This window comes from Alligator mississippiensis, chromosome 14 (assembly GCF_030867095.1).
Source record: "Alligator mississippiensis isolate rAllMis1 chromosome 14, rAllMis1, whole genome shotgun sequence".
Taxonomy (NCBI): domain Eukaryota; kingdom Metazoa; phylum Chordata; order Crocodylia; family Alligatoridae; genus Alligator; species Alligator mississippiensis.
In genome coordinates, this window is record NC_081837.1 from 26,624,083 (window position 1) to 26,631,218 (window position 7,136).

Consider the following 7,136-nt stretch of genomic DNA (forward strand, 5'->3'; position numbering starts at 1 on the left):
TGCTGGCCTCCACGGTAACAGGCGGGCACTCCTCCGCGACCCCCTCCACAGGAGGCTGTTGCAAATGAAAAAACAGTGGCAGTGAGGACAAAATGCAAGCCACTGGCGCAGTGCACCTGTCAGGCCCCACCTGTGCCCACACACAAGGTGCCAGGACTCTGTTTTCCACTTTCATGTCCTCTGGGATATATCCAACTGGCCAAGCTCGGCCTCAGCCTGCTCCCTCCCCTGCCCCACACCACTGCTGGCCTTGCCCCTCCCGCCAACTCACCAGGAGCTGCTCTTCCCTTTGCCGAGCACTGTGGGGATAAAGCACATTTGTGGGCTCAGGGAGACTGACGGTGCCATCCCACAAAACAGCCCTCCCCCAAGGAGAGACTCATGCAGAAGCAGGGACGGGCCCTGGGCTTCAGCCCCGAGCCCTGCGCCGCACCCCAGGAACAGCCCAGTGCGCCCCAGCCCCACACCTACCGGGACAGGAGGACTGCTGCGTCCTGCTGCTGTTGAGCCAGGCGGGCCCTGAGTGCCTTCAGCTCCCTCTCCAGGAAATGAAAGCGTGTGGGTTAGAGAGGCCTCACATCACTGCCCGTCTGTCTGTGCATGGAGCCACCTATTGCCCCATCTGTCCCTCTGGCCCTGCCTTTGCCCTCCATCCCGCAGCCCAGCCCCAGTCTTGTCCCTCTGGTCCACACCTCCGTGCAGCCATCAGCCTGCGTACTTGGTCTCCTCACAGCCCCGAGCCCCGCTGGGACCCGCTCACCTCCTGCTGGCGGTACCAGCCGCGGGGTTTGTCCTCCTGGAGAAAGAAAGAGTGTCTGGGGTGATGGGCTCCATTGGGCAGCAAGGTCCCATCTCCCCGTGATGCAGGGTTGGCGGCCCCCCGAGCCCCGGGGCCTGGCAGGGCTCCTAGAGCTGGGCCCGGGGATCCCAGGGGTTGGTTGTTACCCCCTGTCCCAGGTGAGTCCCCAGCTCCAGGTCCCCACAGACACTCGGATTCGGGAAGGACTGTCCCTGTGATTGGGGGATGAGTCCACGACCCTCCCTTAGTCTTGGAGGGCCCCTGGAGTTGTTGGGAGACAGAGACTGTCCCCCAGGGTCCCATGTGCTGCATGGGGCTGGGACGGGCACGGGGCACCTGGGGAGAGACCTCCACCCTCAGAGCTTCCCGTCCCACTCCTTGGGCAGGGGAAAGACTCACGGCAGCAGGGGGGGCAGCCACGTCTGGCCCCTCACCTCACTTTCCACCTGCACGGCTCCCGGCCCTGCGGGGAAACAAGGGGCCGCCCGTCAGCTGGGCCCACTCTGCTGCAGCGCGCAGGGCGACCAGCCCCTCTGGGCCACAACACATGGGGGCACCTGCCAGGAGTCCTGTGTGCCACATGGGCAGGGTCTTCCTCCACGGGGGTCGGGTGGGAGTCTGTCCAGGGAGCAGGACCTTGTCCCCTCCCCATGCAACAACGCAAGTCCCTCCACCGCTCACACCAGTCCCAAACTCACCGGGTGCAGGGTACCTCCTCTCGTGCTGTTGTCCAACAGAGGGGACTGATGGGGACCCCTTAATGGGGGGCAGTTTTCTTTCACCCCACCCGTCTGCGCCGAGGCTGGCATCTGGTGCTGAGAGGACATGAGGGCTGAGCATCAGGCTGGGTGGCACTGAGCACCACTTTTAGGATGAGGATCCCAGAGCCCGTCTAAGCGCCACCTTGCAAGGGAGCAGAGGGCAGCAGGGTCGTTGCCAGGAGGAAGGCTCACAGGGCTGGGGCATGGGCAGGGGCTGCAGGGCCAGGACCTGGCCCAGCGTGAGGAGACCATGGGGGCCAGTCCTGTTTCCCTTTCCCAGGGAACTTGCTGGTGAAGAGCAGGGGGTGACAGCTGGGGGGGAGGGGTGGCACAGGGCAGGGGCTGTCCAGATTGCACCTTGGACAGCGTGGCCTTAGCCTGCCAGCCAAACCCTGCCGGGAGGGGAAGCCACACAGCCCTGTGGACTCTCGTGCTGCCCAGCCCTTCTTGCTCCCATGGCGGGGCACGTGCCCAGGTCTCACCCAGGTTGCTGGAGCGCAGGCACACAGGGAGCAGCTTCTCCCGCCGGAGCATCTGCAGAGAAACACAGCCCTGAGCTGAAGGAAGGAAAGAGGAGCCGGACTGCCGAGACCAGGGACAAGGCATGGGACAGAGTGCTGGGCCCTTGCCCAACCTCAGCCCCTGCTCACAGCTTGTCACATCTCCCAGAAGTCCCTGGGACGGACCCGTGCCATGTCCCCAGGGCCTCCCCCACGGCTGAGTGAGAAAGGGCACTCATGTCTGCAACTGGTGCTCGCCTCCAATGCCTGGATAGGAGGATGGACTAAACCTAACTACCTAACTAATGCCTAAGGAACTACTAATCTAACTAAAAAAACAAACAAACAACTAACTAACGAACTAATGAAATAACTAACTAACTACTGAACTATCTAACGAACTAACAAACAACCTATCAACTAACAAACCACCTACCTAACGAACTAAGAAACTAACTAGCTAACAAACTGACAATCTAACTGGCTAACAAACTGAGAAACTACCTAAAGAACTAACAAACTACCCAACAAACTGCTAAACTAAGGAACTAACTAACCAACAGAGATAAGGCACGAGGACGAGGGAGGGCAAGTGGTGCGGGCGAAGGGCGGGCAATCACTGGGAGGAGCCGGTACCTGAGAGTGAGGCTGGCCATTGTGATGTCACTGGGCACAACAGCTCTTTTGCCATGGCAACCAGGAGTCTCCCTCCCACCTGGGCAAGGTATTGAGTGCGGGGGCTGTGGGCTCCTTTGGCCTGGCCTGGCCTGGGGGTGCTCCCGCCACACATGACCTGAGCCCCTGAAGTCTTTGGGCGCATTGTCTGTCCTTGTCCGTGTGGCCCAAGCAGTGACCGCCCTGGCTGGAGGGTCACAGCAGTGAGCGCCCTGGTGCAGGGGGTCCCAGTTAAACAGTAGCCCCCTCTGATCACTGCCCGGTGGGGTGGGGCTGGGAACACAGAGCCCAGCTCGGCCTCAGCCCCATCTGCAAATCCAGAGTTACAATGGCCTCCGAACCCTCCACCCCTGCTTCTGTCGGAGAGAAACAGCTCCCATTCCTCTTGCCCCTGCTCAGATACAGCTCAGCTCCCCAGCTCAGTGCGGTCACTAGGAGTGGACTTTCCTGATGGTCCTCTTGCCCCACACTCACCCCCGCCACCAGCAAGGAGACAGGGCGAACTCGTGCAGCTCAGAGGGACACTCCCTGGGCTCTGTTACTCCACATGGGGAAGGGGGAGCAGGGACGGGCATGCTCCTAGTTGTGGCACAACCGAATCACCAACAGGACACTTGTGGGCTCCTCACATGAGCCCCAGTGCCAGGGATGGGCCCAACGATAGTGCTTGCTCTATGGCATGGGTCCCAGGGATGAGGCATTCACTCAGACCTCCATGCCTTTGGGGTCTGTCCACAAGTCACTATTCGGCTGAGACCTGGGGGGGTGGCAAACTGCTTGATCTTTATTAGGAACAGGATTCAGCAACTCACAAGCTCACAGCTTGCAGGGAGAAGTACAACTACCCACCAGCACAAACCGTACCTGCAGGGCATCATGGGGAGAGACTGGGTCATCCCACTGCTGGCCCCTTCAAGGGACCTCCCATATACCTCATCCCTGTCCTTTACTCGGGCAGCTCCCTCTTAGCTCCTTGGATGTTCATCAGGCACTACTTTAACTGGTGTGGAAGAAATCAAACTTTGCATTGTGGTTGTATTAGAATTGGCAGAGCCATCTAGGTTTATTTAAAACTATACAAGTGATCACAGGGAGAGTTCTCAAAGGAACTCTGACCTCTACAAATTTACAAGCGTATTTATACTTTAGCGAGAAAAGATGCAGGGTTCAGACAAAGCAACCTGGGGAGAAACAGAAAGATGTTGATCATTCGTTTGTCACACGTAAGCAGTTTACTTATTTAGAAAAAAACACTGTTTTGGGAACAGTTCTCAGCTTCTAGTTCGGTGGAAAGGAGGAGGTTAACATCTGCACACAGACAAAACAAGGCATGAAGGTTTCTCCTTATCTTAGAACATTTTAAAACACACAGCAACAGCATCAGCACTTTTTTACTTCTCTTTCCCTCTCTTCTTGGTCAAGTAAGAGGCCTGGTTAAACTTATTTCCACTTTCCCCACTTTTGGGCCTTTTTGGCCCAACATATTAGATATTTATAGCCATGAGCCTTTTAACTTCTAATTTTTCTTTCTTTTTACCTTTTCACTATTTTAACATACATATCAGAAAAGTCATCCAATTAAGGAAGAAAGCAATCATGGGCACCCCTGTCATTGTACTAGGAGGCAAGCGGGGACATACCCAACATTTAGAAACATTTAAATCCTTTGCATATTGAGGAGACAGTTGAAGAAAAGCATTTTGGTGAGCATGCCAGGGTGGGAGTGATCTTTTTGACCTGTTTTGAAGTCTAGTCTGATTTACAAAGTTTCTTTTAGCTGCTGAGTCTTTAAGTTCATATAAGAGGATCCAAAAGGAAAGACTGAGAAGTACCCAAGTCACGACTAACCAACCCCACCTCGGGAACCAGGAACTAGGCAGAGGCCTTTTTCCTTTCCCGAAGGGCATAGTGGTGTCGTTGGGGTACATTTTCTTCATTCTGTAGTGGTACATCCCCTTCGCTCTGTAGTGGCAAATCCTCTTTGCCAGTAGGCGCTTGGCTCACTACTGGTCCTGAGCTCTCTTGTTGGTAGGCACTAGGCTCACTACCGGTCTGTGGAGGCTGATGACAAGGTTGATATGGAGGAGACTCTAAGTCTAGCAGGGCTGATGTTTTCTTAGTGTGTGAAGCATGGATCCACGGTTGGAGTCCTTGACACTTTATTGCAGTGTTGGCTGTCAGGAGTCCCTGGAATGGGCCTTTCCAGCGGGGTTCCGCCGATGACGTCCATTGATGGACTTTTACATGGACCCAGTCAGCAGGCCGGATGCAATGGCTCGGCTCATCTGGTTCCTTGGGAAGAGTTGCTTGTACCTGTGAATGAAAAGCCTTAACATACTTCATTAGTGCCGTGCAGTAGTCTAGAATAGTATCATCAAGTAAATGTATATTGCAAAAGTGGGAGGCAACAGGTGGTGAGGCAGGGAGCCTCATGGGTCTTCCCATCAGGATTTCATGTGGGCTAAGTTCGGTGTTTCAATTGACAGTAGATCTCATACTCATAAGGGCTATGGGAAGTGCATCTGGCCATTTCAAGTGAGTCTCAGCACAAATTTTGGCCAGTTTATTTTTTTAAATGCCATTTTGGCGTTCCACTTGGCCCGAGGCCTGTGGATGGTACGGGCAATGAAAGTTCTGCTGGATTTGCAGGACTTTGCAGACTTCTTTCATTATCTGCCCAGTAAAATGAGTTCCTCTATCGGAGTTTATGGATAAAGGAATACCAAACCTTGGAATAAAGTCTCTGAGCAACTTTGTGCTCACAGTGATGGTATCAGCTTTTGCACATGGGTAGGCTTCTACCCATCCAGAGAACATACATACAATAACAAGAACATATTAATAAGAACAACATTTCTGCATTTGAATAAAATCTATTTGTAAATTTACAAACAGCCCCCAAAGGTGGGGGATGTGCTGCCTTTTTTGTTTTTACAGGTTTTCCCACATTATGGGCTTGACAAATAGGGCAGGTATAACAGTATTGTTGAGCCACACATGAAAAAATTGGAGCAAACCAATCAAGCCTAACAGCTTCTATCATCCCCCCTTTGCTCACGTGTGCTATGCCATGGTGTATGCGAGCAAGATAGGGAAGAAGGACCATTGGGGCAACCAGACGGCCGTCCGGGGAGCAGCACAAATGGTCAGGGTGTAACAAACACCCAGCCAGTCTCCACGTATATTTTTCTGGTTCTGGAGCCTGATCTTGGAGGAGGGCAACATCATGAAGACTTGCCAATGGAGACTGGTTAGTTAAGATAGACAAAAACACAGGTGTAGCCTGAGGAGTGGAAATAGCCACAGCTTTGGCAGCGGAGTCTGGCAGAGCATTTTTACATGTAACATTATCATAAGGTTTGTGGTGAGCTTGGCATTTAATAATAGCAACAGCAGAAGGTAACTGTAAAGCATTTAACAAGGCATTTACATATGGACTATTGCTAATTTTGACACCTCCTGATGTGAGGAAGCCTCTTTGCTTTTAAAGTTGACAATAATTGTGTACCATATCAAAGGCATAATGAGAATCAGTGTCAATATTAACAGAGGTCCCAGAGGCTAGGGTTGCAAGCCCTGGTAAGGGCCACAAGCTCAGCAACTTGAGCTGAATACACACTGGGCAAGTGATGGCTTTCTATAACATCATATTGGGAACATACTGCATATCCTGCAACAAGAGAACCTTTTGAGTTTCTTTGACGTGACCCATCAACATAAAATACTAGATTTGGGTTTTGCAAGGGGGTGTCCGTTAGATCAGTGCAGGGCATTGTTAGGTGGGCAGTAACAACAATACAATTGTGGCGTTCACCATCTGAAGGAGTAGGCAACAGGGAGGCAGGGTTTAAAACAGGGCATCTGGTTAAAATAATATTTCCAGCAGAAAGAAGCAAAATTTTATACTTATTCAATATAGCATTTGAAAGGTGTTGAGTTTTAGTTTTTAGTAAAAGGGCTGCTACCGCATGTGGGACAGCAACAGTAAGGGGAGGACCTAATACAAGGGTACAGGACAGTTCAACAGTAATAGCAGCTGCAGCTACAGCACGAAGACATGGAGGAAGTCCGGCTGCAACTGGGTCAAGAGCAGAGCTACAATAAGCAATGGGACAGTGCTTGTCTCCATGTGCTTGAGTGAGCACAGCAAGTGCAAATCCATCTTTTTCATGACAAAAAAGAATAAATGGTTTAGTATAATCAGGAGGGCCTAGGGCAGGAGCTTGCAATAGAGCTTGTTTAATAGAGGCAAAAGCGGCTTCGGCTTCTGAAGTCCAGGGCAAAGGCTCAGGGGTATTAACAAGAGTCAGGTTTTGCAGTGGCTTGACTACAGAGGCATAGCTGAGTATCCACTGGCGGCAATAGCCAGCCATGGCAAGGAAAGTATGCATTTGGGACAGT